We start from the raw sequence: 18,412 nt of genomic DNA on the forward strand, positions 1-18,412 counted from the left end.
TCTTAGTCATTTACTAGTCGTGGTTAAATCTAAAAATGTTGATGCAGCATTTTGCGTAAAATTAAATGATGTGTAAATCCTAAAAACCGGTCACTTAGTAAGCGCTCTCATCTGGATGAGAGGATGCTTTTCTCTTACCCTGTAAGACCTCCTGAATTCGCTGTACAAGTGTGCCACTAACTTTGGAGGGTTGGTTTCTGTCCCTGTATCTTCATTTTTCCTCCTATGTATGGGAGTAGTTCTGTTCACTTTGCAGGAGAACCGTGAGGCTTGCTTCATTAATGCTTATAAAGAATTTGACATAATTAACTAAAGAATAATGTCAAAAGGCTGGATGTTATAAATAACATTGGTATGTTTACCACGCTGCAGTTATTCAACATGCTGTAAAAGCAGCTTTGCTTATTTAGAAGATGTCTCATCGCTTCTATTTTTACTTTCATTTTTTCACTGAATTAGTTTTATAATACATAATTTCTTTAGAAATGCTGAAAGGGTTGGTCGGCTTAAATCAGACTTCTGTCTGAAAATCTGTTGTTGTTGTTATCATTGTAAATAACTTTCAAATAATTAACTGAGTGAATTATTTTCCCTGTTCTCACTTTTTGTGCTGGTGCACTTGTCATGCCTTTGCATATAATCGCTTGTAGCCACAAGAATTTGCTGTTTTCAAATGGGAAGTAGGAGACCATAAAGATCAAACTGCCAGAGGAGAGTGGGACAGAATGTTCCTCTCTGGTTTCTTTTTGGGTTTTAGCTGAGCACGTTTCAGATAAGTTATATTGTTAAATACATATTTCCCTTTTAGATTGTAATAAATCCATGAGAATATGCTTTGTATTTAAAATATTTATTTGTTTAAAAAAAACAGCGGAAAACCTTGAGAGGAACAGGTGTCGGATACTTTACTCCACTGCGCTGTTAGCTGCTGTTCATTCATCAGTCAGGTACTCTAGGCTTTAAATAAAGCAAAATCTCTGTGACCAGAGGAAAAGTGGTGTGCAAAACATATAAAACAAAACTAAGAAACAACCGATTCTTGGACTGTATTTTTTGAGCTTGTGGTAGACGTGAGGATCTTAATGTTTTGAGGCTTTTATAAGCTTTGGCATTTGCTAACGTTCTTACTTGCTTTATTTTGGAATCCTGATAAAGGGTTCATTTCTTCTATTTCTGTGCATTGGAAACATAACTGTAACTGTAAAAGATGGGGGGGGTTGTGACTTAAATCTTATCCTTCTTTGCAAAATCCATCTTGCTGGCTGCAAGGGTTTTTTTTTTTTTAATTTCTGGTGCTTATTTTCCTTTAGCCTTTCTAAAAGCAAAAACTTTTAGAAGGTGTCATTCCCAGTGCTAAGGTATAATAATTAAGGTACAAACAATTAAACATGTTGGCTAGTAACAAATACGAAGGAAACTTTGACACAGAGTGATGCTTTAGATTGAAGTTTGGAAATAAACAAAAACTTACAACAGGAAAAAATCCTTTCACCATTCTCTTCATATTTACTTTGCTTAATCTGTGATCAATTTGTATTATATCTTATGTTTTCATTAAAAGGTACATGTGCAGATATGGCTGAACGTTTCCCAAAAGGAGTTTGCTGTTGTGCTTCTAATTGGCAAATGTCCATGTCATCTTTCACATTACAGCTATTTCCCTCGTCTGGCACCAGAGGCCAAGGGAACAGGCTAGGAAGAAATGGCTTAGAGTTGAGCCTTTAAGTCTCAAATTAAAATATGTTGGAAAGATAATATAGGGGAGATCTGTATAAAGGCAGTGTTACTAGTTAAGTTTGGTTATTTCGCCTTTGTTCCCTGTAAAGTCCTGATAATAAAACAGAAGATTTTACAGAGAAGAAAACCCTTAGGGAGGGGGGAACAGCCTTTAAAATTGGATTATAGCTGGTGGAGCAAGTCTACATCGTCACAAGTTTCCGCAAATGTTGAGTAGAAAGCAGGGGAGTAAAACCTACCAGTAATTTTGCTTTCTGTAGCATTGCTCTTGTAGTATATAGGAGAAATGCCAAATACTTAACAGTGCCTTTCCTGGATACTGGTGTTCAAGGGAGTGGCGTATACGATATAGCATGGTACCAGCTATTGTGGGGCTAGTAAGAAGACATTGCAGCTGGTGTATCAGCTTCCAGGGAGAGGAGGATCGTCTGATTCCAAGTCCAAAAGAAAAAGAAGGGAACTGAAATCCAGAAAGAGGAGGCAATAAGTGGAAAACATGGCTCTTGCTTTCTCCCAAGAGAAGGCTCCAGAAGAGATTTAGAAAGACAAGAGCAGCAGATGGAGAAGGAAGAATAAAGGCAGCATTAAATGCCAAAACATTTCAAAGAAAATGGAAATGACTGTAAAGAAAGGAGGGGAAGAGACTAGAAACAGCGAGAAAGCAGGATGAGGAGAGAGGCAAGTACTGAAAAGGGATGGAGTGGGGGAAACACAGAGCAGAGGGAGAGAACTCTTACTAGAGATCCCTGGAGTAGGGACAGAGAATGACTTAAACTATGTGAATAACCCAAGCTGTGGAAGGTCGGGCGTAGTAATGTTGACTTGCTTTTGAAAGAACATGACTTTAATGATCTGAATGATTTTCGAAGCAGCAAATAATATTTCCCTTGAAAATTGAGTCACAGTTTCTTTTATGTGTTGTTAGTGTGATGTGCCAACAGTGTGCACAGTTCTGTACTGCAGAATGGTTGCCTGAAGACTGCAAAATTCAGGGGTTTAGGGAAGAAACATGTTCACTCACCTTAAATCACAGTTCACAGTGGATAAGATCTAATGGGCATGACGTTTAACTAAGAATGTGGAAGACTCATCCATATGATGTTGGCCCCATTGTGCTGCATTGCTCCTGTCTGCCTTTTCTAGAGGCGTTCGAAGCTGTCGGGTTTACTGCAGCTCTTCCTCAAAAAAAAAAAAAAAAAAAAAAAAATTACTCACTGAGAAAAGGAACAGAAGCAATGATCAAAAATGTTTTTGTGGGGAGATAAAATAAATGGGTGACATCTGATGATCTTGTGGTTCGTGTACAAAATGGGAGGCAAGGGTCTGTGTGCTGTTCCCGGCTCTGCTGCAGCCTCCTTGTGTTGCATGAGGTGAACGGCACACTCTGCTGCCTGCAGTACATGGAGATGGTGCTGCCCATCCTGGGAGGCTGTGAGGTGAAATTAATTTTTGTAAAGATCTGTGACATCTTCAGCAGAAAGTTTTGTAGTAAAATGTATGAACTGTTACTCTTTTATGTTAAAAGGAAATGGTCTGTGATTCTTAGGCACCTCTTCCGGATCATGTTTACTAATCTTTATGGAGCTTTTTTGGGTCTTTTATACTTTTTATAATTTATTGATAATTACTTAGCAGAATAATTATACTCCAGTTAGGCACCTTTTTTTTTTTTTTTTTTTTGGCAAATGCTCTTTCAGAAGAAGCAAGAACCTGCCTTTTTCTTTTAGCTATAGAGTAAGAGAAGGCAGTCCACTTTTGGTACTCTCTGTCTGATAATGATTCATTTACCAAAATGTCAGGAGTCCTAGGATATGTACAGCAATCCTAATTTAGGCCTCTTTGAGGAATCAGGAATGTGGGACCAAGTGGATATTTGAAACCTCCTTGTCCTGATGGCAGACTGACAGTCTGCGTACCTTCAAACTAAGCACGTTTTTCGCAGATGGCTGCAGAGCACAGATGCAGCTGTGGATACGTAAACCCGTCCCTGTTCCCTTGTTGGGAGTTTGTGCAACAGTAAGTTGTCCTCACTTGGTGCACTGCGGGGTGTTATCTGTGGGTTTTTTGGCAATGGTTGTCTGCTGTCCGAGAGGAAGGACTCCATAGGGCACACTGCCTCAAGATTTTTGGTTCTTAAGTGACTGAAGAGGAGCGAGAAATAATCATAAGAAACTAACTCCTTCCTCATCCCTAGGAAATTAACTTCTGGGTGGTGTGAAAAGAGAGCAGGGCCTAAACCTGATTTTCCACTGTGGCGACACATCGCTAATCGCTGGTGCAGAAAGCTGAGTACCTTCCAGCCAAGTCTTGAAGCGCACTCTTCAGATTTGCTCAGCCCTACAATACCAGAGTTCCCATTTTATCTGCAGAGGGGTTAAGGGTAACATTTTATTTGAGGAACTCAGGAGTATGGCCCAAGCAGGACCCATGCATTTTTCAAACCATTTCCTATTTCTGGAAGACAACAGTCAACTATAGTAGCATGTAATTACACTCTGTGGCAGTGCCTTCTGTTTTTATTGTGATAAAGATCTTTAGTTGTCTATGAAGAGCAGCTATAAAGAATTAAAATACGTTTGGACTCTCTTGTTCTGTGAAGAGTTAGAAATACAGACTGTGAGCCAGATTCTCATCTCTCTTACCTGGCACAAACCTAAAGCCACCGCATCTATAATGATAGCAAGTGTCCAAATATATATAGGTCTGGCCGCGAGCAGGAAATGAAGCTGTAATTTTTAGTAGCTGGTTAACAATGCTGCAATATGTGGCTGTTTTTCTGATGCTCATTCATATGCTTTTTCCATGTAATTTTTACCTGTTGATTTTAAGAGAAGATATTTGAGATGTATAATAAGGAAATGCTAATATTCTTATTTAAAGGAGTACTATTAATTAGTAAAGACCATAAACTGAAATTTTAACTGGATTATGTTTTTTTTTTTAAAAAAAACCCCACAACCTTCCTTGCAACTGGCAATGCAAATAATGTTCGTAGCTATGTGTCAGTGTATGAGAATCAGGAAGAAAAAGTGATCATAAAAAAAAAAAGGGAAGACATCTCAGGCTGGTTTTTTCACTACTGGTTTTTGGGTTGGGGGGTGGAGGTGGGTGGGCACAGGGTTTTGATTCTACTTTCCTGTTACCATGGGCAGCACCTGATTCCAATCATTAGCGAGTTCTGTCTTGCAGCACTTTATTTTTTACCCCATTGTTTTTACTAGAAATCTTTTTGCAAAATTCTACAGATACATCCATGATTCTGAAAAAGAAGGATTAACTTGTAAGAACTAATCTGCGAGAGGCAGAGCAAAAAGCTGATTAGTATGATTGAGGAAAGGTTGAGCTAGTCATACTCCATCAGATCAGACGGTCCTGGAGCGGGGAGTCCTGTTTCTGATGGTGGCCAGCTACAGATATTAAAAGAGTTGCAAGAACAAAGCAGACATGCAGCGATCTTTGCTTATCTTCCTAGTTAAGCTAAAAGATTGTATCTTCATCTTTTGTGTTTAGTGTCCCCTCGTAGAATTTTTTTTTCCTCTGTGAATTTACCTAATGATTTGTAGAACCTGTTGATCTTTTTGATCTCAGTAGCATCCTGTGGCAGTGTCCCCTGCAGTTTAATAAAGCTCCGTGTAGATAAGTACTTCCTTATGTTGTTTCAGATCTGTCCCCTTAATACCATAAATACACTTCATGCCCTCCATATCATGCATTTTTGAGAAATTTGAATGAGGTCTCTGTTCACCTTCTTTGTGCTGTCAATTATTTTATTTTTTTATATCCCTGTTACTGCTTCTCATCTTTTTTCCTCCCCTACTCCCAAGCTGAAAAACACTAGTAAATTCAGTCTTTTCTGGTACACAAACCATACCGTCTGTTTGATCATTTTTCTCACTCTATTCTAGTTCCACTGTAGGTAGTTTTGAGATGAGGGTGGATATAGGACTCCACAACTACATATAGTATTCAAGATGTGATGCTTAAGTGTGGAGACGAGAAGAACATGTCTGGTTCAGCATGGCACAACAGAGTTGAAGGGGGAGGTGATTGTTGTGTAAGTACTTCAGGGAGTATAAACACCATGGGAGGAGAAGAGTTATTTAAGCTAATGGACAATGTTGGCATGAGAACAAGTGAGTATAAACACGCCATAAATAGATTTAGGCTGTAAATAAGATTTCTGATCATTGTTCACAGTCTGAACTAAACCGCACACAAGAAAAACAGTAGACAACTGTGATGAAAAGGGTGTTAGATTCTTAGAAATAACTTGTATTTTAAATAATAAAAGGCAGTGGTATTAGTCACCCTCTCCAGATCTGGAGACCATAGAGATCCTTGGGCACATTCATGTGTCTGCTGCCGTTTTCCAGGAAGAAACCTTTTTCCCTTTTCACAGTATTTCACATTAAAAATGCTGCAAAGGGAAGATCTACCATTTTTTAATAACAGAGCTTCTTTATGCATGGCTCCCATTTTATGAACATATATGCAACATCATGCATTGGATCAAATTTAAGAAATAGTAAGTAAAATTTAGAATTAGTGGACACAATTAATGCAGAAATTAGGGGGGAAAAAAGCATAAATTCAAGAGTTTTGATAAACTTCAACTTAAAACCAATGTGATTTTTCAGAAGTGTTGAGCGTTGTTTTACATCAGGTTTTCTTTAAATTGAGGGGAAGAGATGCTAGGTGGACAAAGAACATTCCTGAGAACCTTTGAATAAATACTTCCAGCTTTTACTTGCCTGCTTACTAAGAATTCCTACCATAGCTATCGCTAGGCCAGCTCCACCCCATAGTAGCAAGAGCACTGAGATACTCGTTACAGCAATTAGTGTTTTAACCAGAGTGGTGTCTGAAACAGATCTGAGCTCGTATAAATGGCACAACATCAAAACAGCATCAGTTTCAGGAGCCTGCCCGGGGGCTACCACCAGGAAACCAACATTCCTTGTAGAAGCAGTGAGAAAACTCTGCCAAATTCCCTGAGACGGACCAGTCCTTGGAGATCCATTCAGGGTACTTCCTGTGGTGATATGAATGCATTAGAAAGCAAATACTAACGATTAAAAATCAGCACTTAAGAATTAAACTAAAAATTGAGTCCTCCTAGTGCAGGAAAAAAATCTGGGAAGGGGGAAGAAAAGGTAGAAAGACTGCAAAAGAATTAAGTGTAAATTATTGTGAGGCGTATTTTTCTGGTTGACATTCAAATAAGTTTTACATCAGTCATTCCAAGCCGCGCGGGAGCAAAAAGGGGATTTAAACCGTCACATTTTGTCCTTGCCAGGCACCAGCTTAAAGGTGTTTGAAGTGATCTCACGAAGTACTGCCTGAACTCTGCTTGGTGTCAACAACAATTTTAGATGCCAATAGCCTGCAAGAAGATTTGCATGTACAAATACGTATTGTGAATACTTCTTGTCGATAAAAAGTCCTGATTATAAAGTTCATAATCTACTGCAAATCAGACATTTCTTGGTAGTTATCAGATGCTAATAATTAATTTATCTTCTAGAAAATAAATACAAAAGAAAATGAGGATTAAAATAAATTTGTTTTTCTCTTTACTGATTTAAATTGTGATTGGAATCAGCGACTTAAATAATTTTGAATAATTTCTGTTCTTTTACACTATAGGATGGTAGATGCCATGTGGTAGAAGAGAGCTGAAGTTTATTCATAAAGATATCCCAGTTCTGGCTCTTGACAAGTCTATTAAGAAAGAAAACCACATAGCTGAGGTTTGGGGGATTGTTTTTTAGGGGACTTCCCACAGTAGCTGTACACATACGAAACTAAGCCCTTTCCCTGCTAACTACACTTGGGAGCAGAAAAAACCTGATGCACCAGAACCATCCGGGTTCTGAGCAAAGGAGTAAGAGCTGCTGAAGCTACTGGGAGTTTCTGTCAAGCGTCTGCTTTCCTGGGGCAGCGCTGATGAGGAAGGCAGCTCCTCGCCTGACTTGCTTATTTTTCTGAGCGCTGCTTCAGTCTCTTACAAACATTAGTCCTCCAGACAAATTCATTTCTGTGGTAACTCCATGCAGGCCAGAGGAGTTTCAGGGTTTGGTATATGCGTATCGTATGTAACATGCCCAAAGAGCTTCACCGCATATTGCCTCAGTATTTTTCTACGAGCTTTGCCTGGTGACTTGACAGATTATTTCTCACCTCAAGAGGCTGTACTTGAAATATTGTGTCCCTTCAGGGAGTAATTATAAATAGCAAGGACTTGAATGAGCACCTTCTTAATCTTCCATCTTTGACTTGCTATTTTCCCTCCTTATCAACTCTCAGCCACTTGCTTTGAAATCTGACCAGTGCCTTTATGTGATTAATACATCAAACAGGTAAATTAGAGCCATTTTGACTCTGAGTAGAAATTTGAATGGATTGGAAAAAATTAACAGCCATCTCTCTTTTCAAACTGTTGTTCTCCAAGGATCATACGAGAAGATTTATGTATTCTTCCCCATTGTCATTCTTCTACCATATGCATGAGATCTGGATCTATGAATTTACAGAAATTCAGTAACATTAATTTTTCCCAACTACATCTTGACTGCCATTTTTCAAGATAGCAGCTTTCTCTTTATTTTCATGACAGTAAAAGTGCTGATGGAAACTACTTTAGTCTTAAGACCTTTTTCTTTGATGGCGTATGTGAAAAGAGTCGGCAGGTCTCAGATTTTATCACCAGGAGCTTGACTACATTCATTACTGAGTTGGCCAACAAAACCAAGCAAAAAGTTAAGGTTTGAACCTGGTTTAAGTATTCCAGCATCCAGCTCTCCCCCCACCCCGACATTAAAACCATTCAAGCTTTAAGTTACGTCTCTGAGATTTAATAGTTTTGTTTCTGGATCGAAGCACATTGGCAGAGCAACGTGGAAGGCGTTTGTCATTCCACAGTACGTGCTGTGCAATTATGGACATTAATCCTGCGTGCACTTTTCAGAACAAAATTGAATTGTATGTTCTGTCCCTGAGAAGATGGCTTCCTTTTAGTTCCATAGCACGCTGAAATTAAAGTCTGCTGAGAATATAAATGAGGTCTTGTTTCAACTTTATGACTTTCCTGCAGGCACTAGTAGACCAGATAGAAGAGGTACAGAAGTGTTCTCCTTTTTTGAAAATCAGCAAATACAACAAAAGATATGGATAAATTCTGATAAAAGCAAAGCCCCTTTGAGAGTTGGTCTAGCGTGGTTTGGTTGTTTATGTTCGAGATGTTTCCCTGTAAATCCAAGTTTTGTAGGTGACAGCAGAGCACCTGAACTCTCATGAGGCAAACTGTCCCTTTCCTTACCCTTTGTTTGCCTCTAAATGTTTGGGTTTGGTCTCTAGATTTTAAAGGTGCTGTCCATGTATTGGACATGACTGACTGTCGTAGAGCATTCGGTGCTGGGTGTCAGAGTGCGCTGAGCCATTAGGGGACAGCAGGTTACATCTTCTGGTTAATCCACCCTTTCAGCTAGCAGCCACGTCTATTTGCATGTTCCTCTGCAGTGTGGCAGTCACTTCTTACCTTCTTAGGAGCTTATGTCAATAGTTTTTGCGTTTACTGACAGAACATGGCTCTTGGAGACATAAACTGTGCCGTGGAAACACTGTGGCATGAGGATCTGTGGCAGAAGGAAGTGTGGCAGGATTTCCCTCATTTCCCAGTGGATAGTCCCAATCACGCTACAGCTCTTCCTGTAGAGAGGAAATTCATAGATCCAGATCTCATGAACTGTTCAGTTTGTTAGTATCTCTCTCTCTCAACAAATCTGATGCTGTGAAGATAGACCTCAGTTATTTATCAGTAGGTTCCCAAGATGCAGCGCTCACGTCTTGTGTGGTAGATTAACTTGATGTTTCACTGCGCTGCTGTCTTATTTATTATATTTTTAAGATGACAGGGGGTTAGGGTTTGGGGGGTGGTGTTTTGATTTTAAGGCTTATGAGAGAGGTGGAGTGAGTTACTATCGGCACATTCTGTCCGGGCTCTTGCTGTTTTGGGTGCTGCTCCTCTACTGTACTGCAGTAGTCCATAGTTGTTGTTCTAGAGATAGCTGTACAACCTTTGCTGCCTTTGCTTCTCCTGTGTTGGATACTGGTTGGGGAAAGTATGTGTAGTAAGCATTACACGGAAGGAGCAATCAATGTATTATTTTGTCTTGAGTTACTTTATTTGATCTAAGGTTGATCAATCAGACTGTTTATTAAAGAGATTGTGATGGATACACAGTACATCTGATGACTCCTCTTATGTCATAGCTCAGATAAAATAGATAGTAGGAAGTCGTAAGATCATGATACTAGATGGGTATTTAGGTTGTCAGAATGTCCGTGCTAGTGTTGGAAGTATGACTGAAATATTGGCTAGAACTCTTGAGAAAAGTGTCATGAAATTTGCTCAGGCCCAACAGTTAAGATCATATTTCATGTGAATGGACGCTTACACCAAAACAATGAACCTTAGAAGGCTATTGGGTAACTCTTATTCTGATACAGGTCAAGAATCATGATCCATAAACATCTCGGTGGGTTTCCTTTTCAAAAACATATGTGCTGGCGGGCAGAAGGCAACAGCAGCTCAAATCACAAGATCTTTTTTCAAGGACTTGTATATAAACCAGTTTGAGGTTGTTTTTCCAGTTGTTTTCATGTAAATATTTTTTCTAATATTAGCTAAATATCACATTCTATAAAGATGCATAAAAAGTTTCAAGAGAAGGTTAAATCAAAGGTGCATTTGTGCCACGTTAAAAAAAACATTATTTCACCACAGAGAATCACAGAATCATAAACTCCAGCGTCTAATATGAAAACAGGGACCCTGTTTAGCGCTGGTAGCAGCGGCTGAAATCTCTTGGTGCTAAAGATGCTCGGGAGCAAGTGAGTACAGTGCAGGGGTTGTACTCTTCCTCCCCCCATCTTGTTTTTACTACTTAAGGATATTTGCATGAGAATAAAATCTGGTTCTTTGGCACTCATCTGCTCCTGCTGTTTATTCTTCGCTTGAGGTTATTGTCTCAGTTTGTGACAACATAATTGGTTTCTGTGGAGAAGATTATGATATTGATGAGACTTATATATGACTTCAGGTGAGGTGCAATCAAAGCAACAGTTCGGAGTAGAAGGTACTGTCTGTTTTCATGCGGTTTTCACTAAGGCTCGTTCAGCAGTTCAATTAAGGATGTTATTTATTACTGAATTATATCACGCAAAGCTGAAGTATGGACACCGTTATGTCAATATAGGCACGACTAGGGTCAGTGCTGCTTATTTTGTTTTCTAAGCTGATGTAAACTGCACCAGGCTAGTCTGATAGACGCTGTTCACACAGGGGTTGCTCACTATTTGTCGTAATTTAGTGTTCTCTAGTGTAGACAAGCTGAAAGAATTGAGCTGGAAAATGCTCTCTTAATATTCTTTCTGTGTATTAAATATTTCTTTGAATGGTTAGCTGCTCTTGTACAAGATGAGATTTTTGGAGAGCAATTATAATCAGAAAGTTTACTTTATTGTGTTGTTTTCCCCCCACCGATTCCCAGCTTGCTATTTTACATCATATCCTATCCAATTCTTTTAAACGCCAGCTCGGCAAAGTTTACCTAGCATTTGGAAATCATTCTGAGATCTTCTTGGCATGTGTGTCTTCGCTCCTAACGCAGGCCTCGTAATTAGAGCTCATTTGTCAATTGTGTTGCTGTTGTAGGCAGCAGACTGGAACACGCTCTCCTGTGGCAGGGCTGGCTGAGGACCGAGGTTTGATGTGGGTTACACTTGGTGATCTGCTGCAGCCCAGATAGGCCAGTGCTAGTGTGTGCTGCAGATGAGAGGAGTAGGATGATCTATGTCATGATTTAATTTGCTGTGAATGACATTTCGCCGGGGTGTGACTGGTGGATTGTCCTTGGGGGATGTCACAAGTTATTTTTTTCTCCTGTCTGGATTACGGAGCCAAATGGCTGGAGGTGGTGAACAAGCACGAGCCAGGTTACGCGGAGCCTCGCGTGGAATCAGTGCGGGCTAGTGGAGACGTGGTCTGCCCACGGGCAGGTGCGGGATCAGCCGTCTTCCTTCTGGATGTCATCCGTTCTTCTGCCTCTGCTGGAGGCCAACTGTATAATCGAACCACAAACACTGCTGTAATCGTGTCAGTTATCCCTGCTTCATGGTTTAAAGCTCTGCTTTGTAGGCCTGTAGTGAGACATGCATTTCCCCCTTCCTCTCTTCTCCAGAAAACGTTGGATTCTGATATTACCTTGTGATTCTGAAAGCCAAGGCCTTAGGCACATGCCTTTCGTGCCTCAGCTTTCATCTGCTCCCGCTCTCTCAGTTGTGTACAAACACAATGGGGGAAGAGAGAAACCTGAGGAGGCAGGCTGAACATACCCGATCGCATTCTGGAGAGCCCCATCATGTGTTGGAAGTAAATGCTTCGCTCCTGGCATTGCGGATGAGCAGGACTGGGAGAATACCATCACGTACCCATAATTTAAGCTTGAGTCGGCTAGAGGACAGAAGTACAAACAAGAAATGTGTATTTAAGGTATTCAAAATAAGGAAGGGGCATAATTACATGATTCACTTGGCTTTATCAGCAGCCGCCTGTAAATATGTGTTTAAAGTTTGACTGTATTTTGCTCCTTAAACTTGAGCGACCAGGCTTTGTGTAGATCACGGTGTCACAAGGGCTGTGTGCGGGTGTGAGGCAGCATTGCTGCTTGCTCCTGTGCCCGCTCCTGCCTGTTGCTGCCTCCTCTCCTGGGCTACCCAAAGTGTTTGTGCAGCCATGGGGTAATTCAGACCAGGGAACCGCGCTGGAACTAGTTTGGCAAAAATCCTGATGCAAGGACCATTAGATGTGCTGCTTTATGGCTTCTTGGTTGCTCAGCACATGCAAATATTTAATCTCATGTTTAATTCTGTGCTGTGGGCGTAGGAGCCAAAGGCAAAATCCTAACAACTTGAAGGGAATCGGGATTTCCCCTGAAAGCAGGCCCATAAATCCAATGGGAAGTTTAATTCCCAGTGCTCAAATTCAGGCCTTGTGTGTCTTGATCCTCAGCTGCAAGCTCTCGAGGGTGAAGGCAGCGTCCATGTTCAGGCGCTGGCCCTTATGGTGACCTTTGGATCCAGGACAGGTCCCCGATTAACCGGTGTGAAACATTTCTCACTGCAGGGAGGATATTTTATTGTAAACCCCCAGAAGCGGGTTGGGATGTTCGGAACAGGGCTGGAAATGGTTCCGCAGGAATGAGCAAAAAAGGGGAGCAGCTCTGCAAGCCGGGTCACCTCGTATCCCATCTTATCCCAGTGCCGGCTCTGCCACAGCGGGGGCATCGCTTGAAATCCTAAAGTTTGCTCGGTGCCTTCCTCCTCCCGAGGGATGGAGGTTCCCTCCTCCCGTCCCGTCCCGTCCCTGGCAGCGGGAGGCGAGGCGGCAGGTAGCGAGGCAGAGGGGCGGGTGTGTGTCTGTCTGTCTGGGCGCCTCTCCTTTGTCTCCGGCAGCCCGTGCAGCGCCGTGCACCCTGCGGGCGGCCGCGCATCCCAGCGCCGCGCATCCCCTCCCCGCTCGGCACACCCAGGCAGGCCGAGCATCGGCCCGCCCCCGCCGGCCCCCTCGGCAGCTCGCGGGGCTAATTACCAGCGGGGGGCTAATTGCCAGCGGGGCGTTAAACGCCCCCCCCCCGGCCCCGGCCGGGCTCGGCTGCGGCGGGGCGGTCGGCGCTGCCCCGGCCAGCGGCCGCGCTGTCCCCGCTGTCCCCGCAGGCCGGCTTTGTGCAAGCGGGCCGCGATTGGCCGTGCCGGCAGGGCCAGCCCCTTCCTGGCTGCCTGGCATGAATATGCACGGCCCCCCTTCCTCCTCCTCCTCCTGCATGTGTGTGTGTGTGTGCGGGGAGCGGGGCTCCGCCAGCAGCGCCGCTCCAGCCATGTCAGCTCGGCTCCGCCTGGGCCCACCATGAGCCATGGCCATGTCTGCGAGCGCCGACGAGGAGGACTACGAGTCGGAGCCGGAGCCCGAGCCGGGGCCGGGGCCCGAGCTGGGGCCGGAGCAGGTCCGGGGCGGGCGGCGAAGTTTGCAGCAGGAAGGGAGGGGAGGGAGGCCGGGCCGGGCAGCGCCGAGCCGAGCCGCGCCGCGCCGGCAGCGGGGACGGGGAACAATGTGGGGTCGGGAGCGGCCCCGGCCCGGCCCGGGGCAGCGCCGCCCGCCCCGGGGCTGCGCCCGGCGGCGCCGCGGGCGTGTCCGCGGAGCGGGGCGCGGGAGCCGCCCGCCGGGGGCCGGCCCGGGGCGCACGGCCTCGCCCGCCGCGGGCGCCCGGGGGCACCGGGAGTTCGGCACCTCCCAGGGCCCCGCGCCGCTTCGGAGGCGAATGCGCCTGGAGCGTGTGATTGTTCCTCTCGGGGGCTTTCCCTGTCGTTGCCAGAAATATATTTTTTTTTTCTAATAAGATTCCTCAAATAGCTGGGAGGGCTGCAGGACTTCAGGAGAGAGTCTGATGCTGAGCCTGGCTACCTTGTCTTAGTTTGATTTATAGCCAAAACCTCCTTTCCGTTCCCAGGGACGAGGGATGTAGAATAAAGAGAAGGATGTGTGCTGAAATGAAAAGAGAACTTTTATTAATACTTCCAGGGTTTATTCTCTGAAGGTGGTGGTGGTGGTTTGTTTTTTTTCCTGTGGGGGAAGGAGAAAAAACTTTTTAAATTTATGAAGTAATCTGTGAAAAATAATCCGGAACACGCGTTCTAGATTGCATATTTTACTCTCTAAGAATTGCCTAAGCAATTAAAAATGTACCATGAATAGAATTAAACACGTGTATACAATTTAAACATAAATGTGATAGTTTTGTTCTTAACTCAGGGTGGTTTGCTCTTTAAAATAGCCTAATAATTTGCTTCTAGAGACAAGTTGGTGTGTAGGCCGGGTGTTGAGTCTGACTTCCAAAACCCCTCGCCTTTCTAAAAATTTTACTATGTTTTGCTACATAATTGCACCAAGAAAGCAGGGCAGAAAAGGAGTTTGGACTGGCAGTGGTGGTGTGCCTTGGGTGCTCCACAGGGATAGCAGTTCTGGTGTGGAAACCTTAAGAGAGACGTTAATGTGCTGTACTGGCCTGGTGTAGCGTCAGTCCAAGAACCTAAGCCAGGTCTTGGATGAGTAACTTTATTAAGCCTTTACTTAATTCTGCAGATTGTGTGAATGGGCAGGCCTGCGCTGCTGCTCAACTCCCAGACCTGGTAGTTAAAATGTCCCAGCCCCCTTCCTTTTCTTAAACTTTGTCCTACAGCAGGCTTTTTCCATTGGCTTCTCTGTCTTGGTGTGATTACTGTAGGCTTTTTTAAAAGAGCTAATCATTAGGAGAGCAGATTGGTCTCAGCTGCGTTGTACCAGCTGTGAAATTGCTGCTGGAGGTGCTAGTTCTTGCTGGATGAATTTGGAGAGTTGGTTAAGTTCTGTGATTCTTCGGCTCTTCTAAAACCTGAGGCTTAATAGCGTTTTTATATCTTAATAGTTTAAAACAAAAATTAATGCAAGAAAGTGGAGATCCTTCCTGTGGGATTTCTTAAAAGGCTTGGTCTGAACCTAGATTATAACACTGTGACTTACGTAGCAAAGACCTGTGGAGTGTTTTTCTCTTTGTTCATAACTGTTCCGGTGGTAAAAGCCCCTGTATTTTCATACAAGCTTGCTTTAACATGTGTAGTTATGTTTTTCCACACGGGATGTGTCAAATTGGTATCACGTAGCTTTTCCACTGCGATAGTCCCTGGTATGTAACAGGCGAAGGGCTTTGGCTCTCCAGGTGCACAACTTCGGTGCTTGGCTAGGAGCTGCAGCTTCTGTCACTCAGACTTTGTTCTGACTTTCATTCCTCTTTCCCTAGTCTATGTCTAAACTAAGAAGGCAAAAAGGCTGTCAGGTTTCCCAGCATGAGAGCAGATAGGATTTACAGCGCTTGCAGTAGTTGCAGTCAGCAGTGGGGCTTTGGAAGCGTGTGGGTGCCAGGGCATGTGTCCTGCCTGGTGCTGGCCGTGAGGAGGGCTGCCTGCTGCCTTGCTGGGTTGCTCGTGGCAGGAAGAAATTCGATTTCTGACTGTGACACTTAACTTCAGTGTGTGTAAACAGACTAAGAAAAATGCTCCTGGGTGGGGATAAGGGGATTTGTCCTCAAGTAGCGGTAAGAAGAAAAGCTGCATTTGCACAAGGTGCCTCAAGTCTGTATAACTTACTGATATCTTTCTTTTTAAGAGCTCCTACTTCGGATGCAGCTTATCTACAAAAGCATATTTTTGCCAATATATCTTATTCCACCCTCCAGGCCTAACTTCTACCTCCTTACCACCAGAGAAAAATAAAGGGGGGCACTGGCATGCTTGTTTATCACACCCTAAACAATGTAGCTATGCTGGCAGAAAAGCTGCTGGAGCTTCGCTAATGCCCAGATGAACCTAGGAGGTATAAACTTTTCGATTTCCTTGTGCGAAATTGATCTGTTCATTCAGTAGTGGAGCTCCGTGTGGTCACCTCACAGTGGTCACTAGGAACTACATCGCTTGTTGCAGGATGGGATGAGAAAGTTTGTAGGTACAAATTGGAGGAGATGACAGCCGTGGACTTCTGGAGAGGAGACTAATTCTGTTTGGGGATGGCTGGGCTTGAAAAACTTTCACCGCCTTCCCTTTCCCTTTGATGCTCCTTGCTTAATGGGGGACCTTGGACTTGTCTTGCAGGACACCTCCACCCCCGCAGGAGCGTCTGCCGATGATGGGTGATGTGACTCTTGTAAACCATCACTGCTAGAGGAAAACAACTCTCCTGATGTTTGCATGTGTAGACTTTTGGGCAGATACGCTTTAGTCAGACATGTTAGATTTGTGGTGTTGGCTCGCGCTCTTCAGTTAATACAGCTTTTAAGGATGTTATTGGCATCTGTGATTTTTGCTGTCTTAAACTAGCTTAATGGACTTGTGGCAATTTAATGGCAGTCCCGTTTTAGGGTTAATGTAGAGTTAATGACAGGATCTGTTTCGGAGACCTCTGCTAAAATGACTTTGGTGGATCTCGATCCAGGGCATTGGTGTGCGTGTTGCTGGTCTACGCAACTGCTGGTAATTGTCAATTTGACTGGTTTTCTTAGCAGGAAGGCCAAACTTGCATGCCTGGAGTGGGAGGCTAGGAGACGGACATGTCACCGGAGCTGTTCAGGACAGTGCTGGCCCTGGGTAGGGAGCTTTGTCCTCTGTAACTTCCACTCTGTGTCTGTTATAGGAAGAGGCAAGGAAATAATTGATCAGAAGCCTTTGCTGTGGCACCCCATGGGCTTCTCCAGTGCCCAGTATCAGCCCATCACCCAGTATGTTTAGGGGGGTGTCTTAGCTGACAACAATTATGAATTGTGGGTTAATGTGTTTTGGTTTTTTCCTCTAGTGTTTATTTATCAGATGCTATAAAGAAATGACAGGTAATTAAATTTGTTCTAATTCTGTTAAAACAATTGTATTGGGATTCAGACCATATAAAAGTCTAAGTGCAGGACTGGCACCCTGGAAATCCTGCGTCCTCATCTTTCTTCTGGTGCTCATACTGTTGCGTGAACTTTGTCAAACTACTGCAAGCCAGAATAAGCAGTCCCTACCCATGTGTTACAGAAGGAAATCACCCCTCCCTTGCAAGTGGAAGGGATATATTTATGTGGCGCAGCACCTGGAAGCAACGAACAGTACACACGTAAGATACCTTGTCTTGGAGAGATTTATGCAGTGGATACATAAACTGTTCAGATTGTACGTGGTTAGAAGTGAAGTGCTTTGGGGTCTCGCTGAGCTCGCCACATGATAAGCCCTTCAGAAGGGCACTGTATGTGTCCCTGGATTTTTCTCTGAGAAGTTGAGTCTGAAATAATGGTATGGTGCCTCTGGCAGGAGTTTAAGCAGGTCACTGAAGCTGAGCGGTGGAATGAGGCCCATGCCCAGGTAAAGGCCACTTGCAGAAGAGGTTGTTTCTAGGCTGCAGGCTCTGTCAGCCTTGCTTTTAGGACCAAGACCTTCCTCCTGGGCTCTGCTGCAGATCAGCTGATCTTCCTTTCCAGAGCAGAGGAGTTTGTAGGTGAAGGTGCCTGGTGACAACTCCAACAGAGCCCTCTTGGTGTTGGGATATAGCAGTTGGGGCACATCAGCACCTACCCAATGATGCATTTAACAGCTGATAGCTCTTGAACTGTTGTCTCCAAAGCTGATACTCTTGGTATTTTTGTTTACCTGAGGTCTTTTGAGGTATTCTTTGCAACTGTGAAGGTTAGAAATCTGTTGCTGTAAACATCAGAGTTGTGTTTCTATTGTAGTAAGAGTCGTGCTCAGGGCAGAGGCCCTTGGTGCCTCTGCTGCTTCTCACCCTGGTGATGGTGGGTGGTTCTTTGGTGACTGCCAAGCAGGGAAATAACATATGGTGAAAGTGTGCTAAGGTACCTCTAAGAAGGCAGTGAAAATTTCCCAGCAGCCAAATGTTTGTCCATAGCCAAGACAGACTAATGTTCCGAGCGGTGACTCTTCCACGTAGCATTTCCGAGGGGCTTGTTTAGAGTTGGAAGTGTCATGCCTGGGCTTATTCGCAGGTCTGCACAGCCCTGTTGAAAGACTTGAATTGTTGATGACCACCCCACCCAGTCCC

General features: G+C 43.8%; 1 protein-coding gene across 12 annotated transcripts in view; it reads left to right on the top strand.

Annotated features, from left to right (window-relative positions):
* Positions 1–18,412, top strand: part of KDM2B (lysine demethylase 2B) — a 125,444-nt gene that overhangs the window by 85,267 nt on the left and 21,765 nt on the right. The gene's annotated exons all lie outside the window — the stretch shown is intronic.

This window comes from Chroicocephalus ridibundus, chromosome 13, assembly GCF_963924245.1.
Source record: "Chroicocephalus ridibundus chromosome 13, bChrRid1.1, whole genome shotgun sequence".
Taxonomy (NCBI): domain Eukaryota; kingdom Metazoa; phylum Chordata; class Aves; order Charadriiformes; family Laridae; genus Chroicocephalus; species Chroicocephalus ridibundus.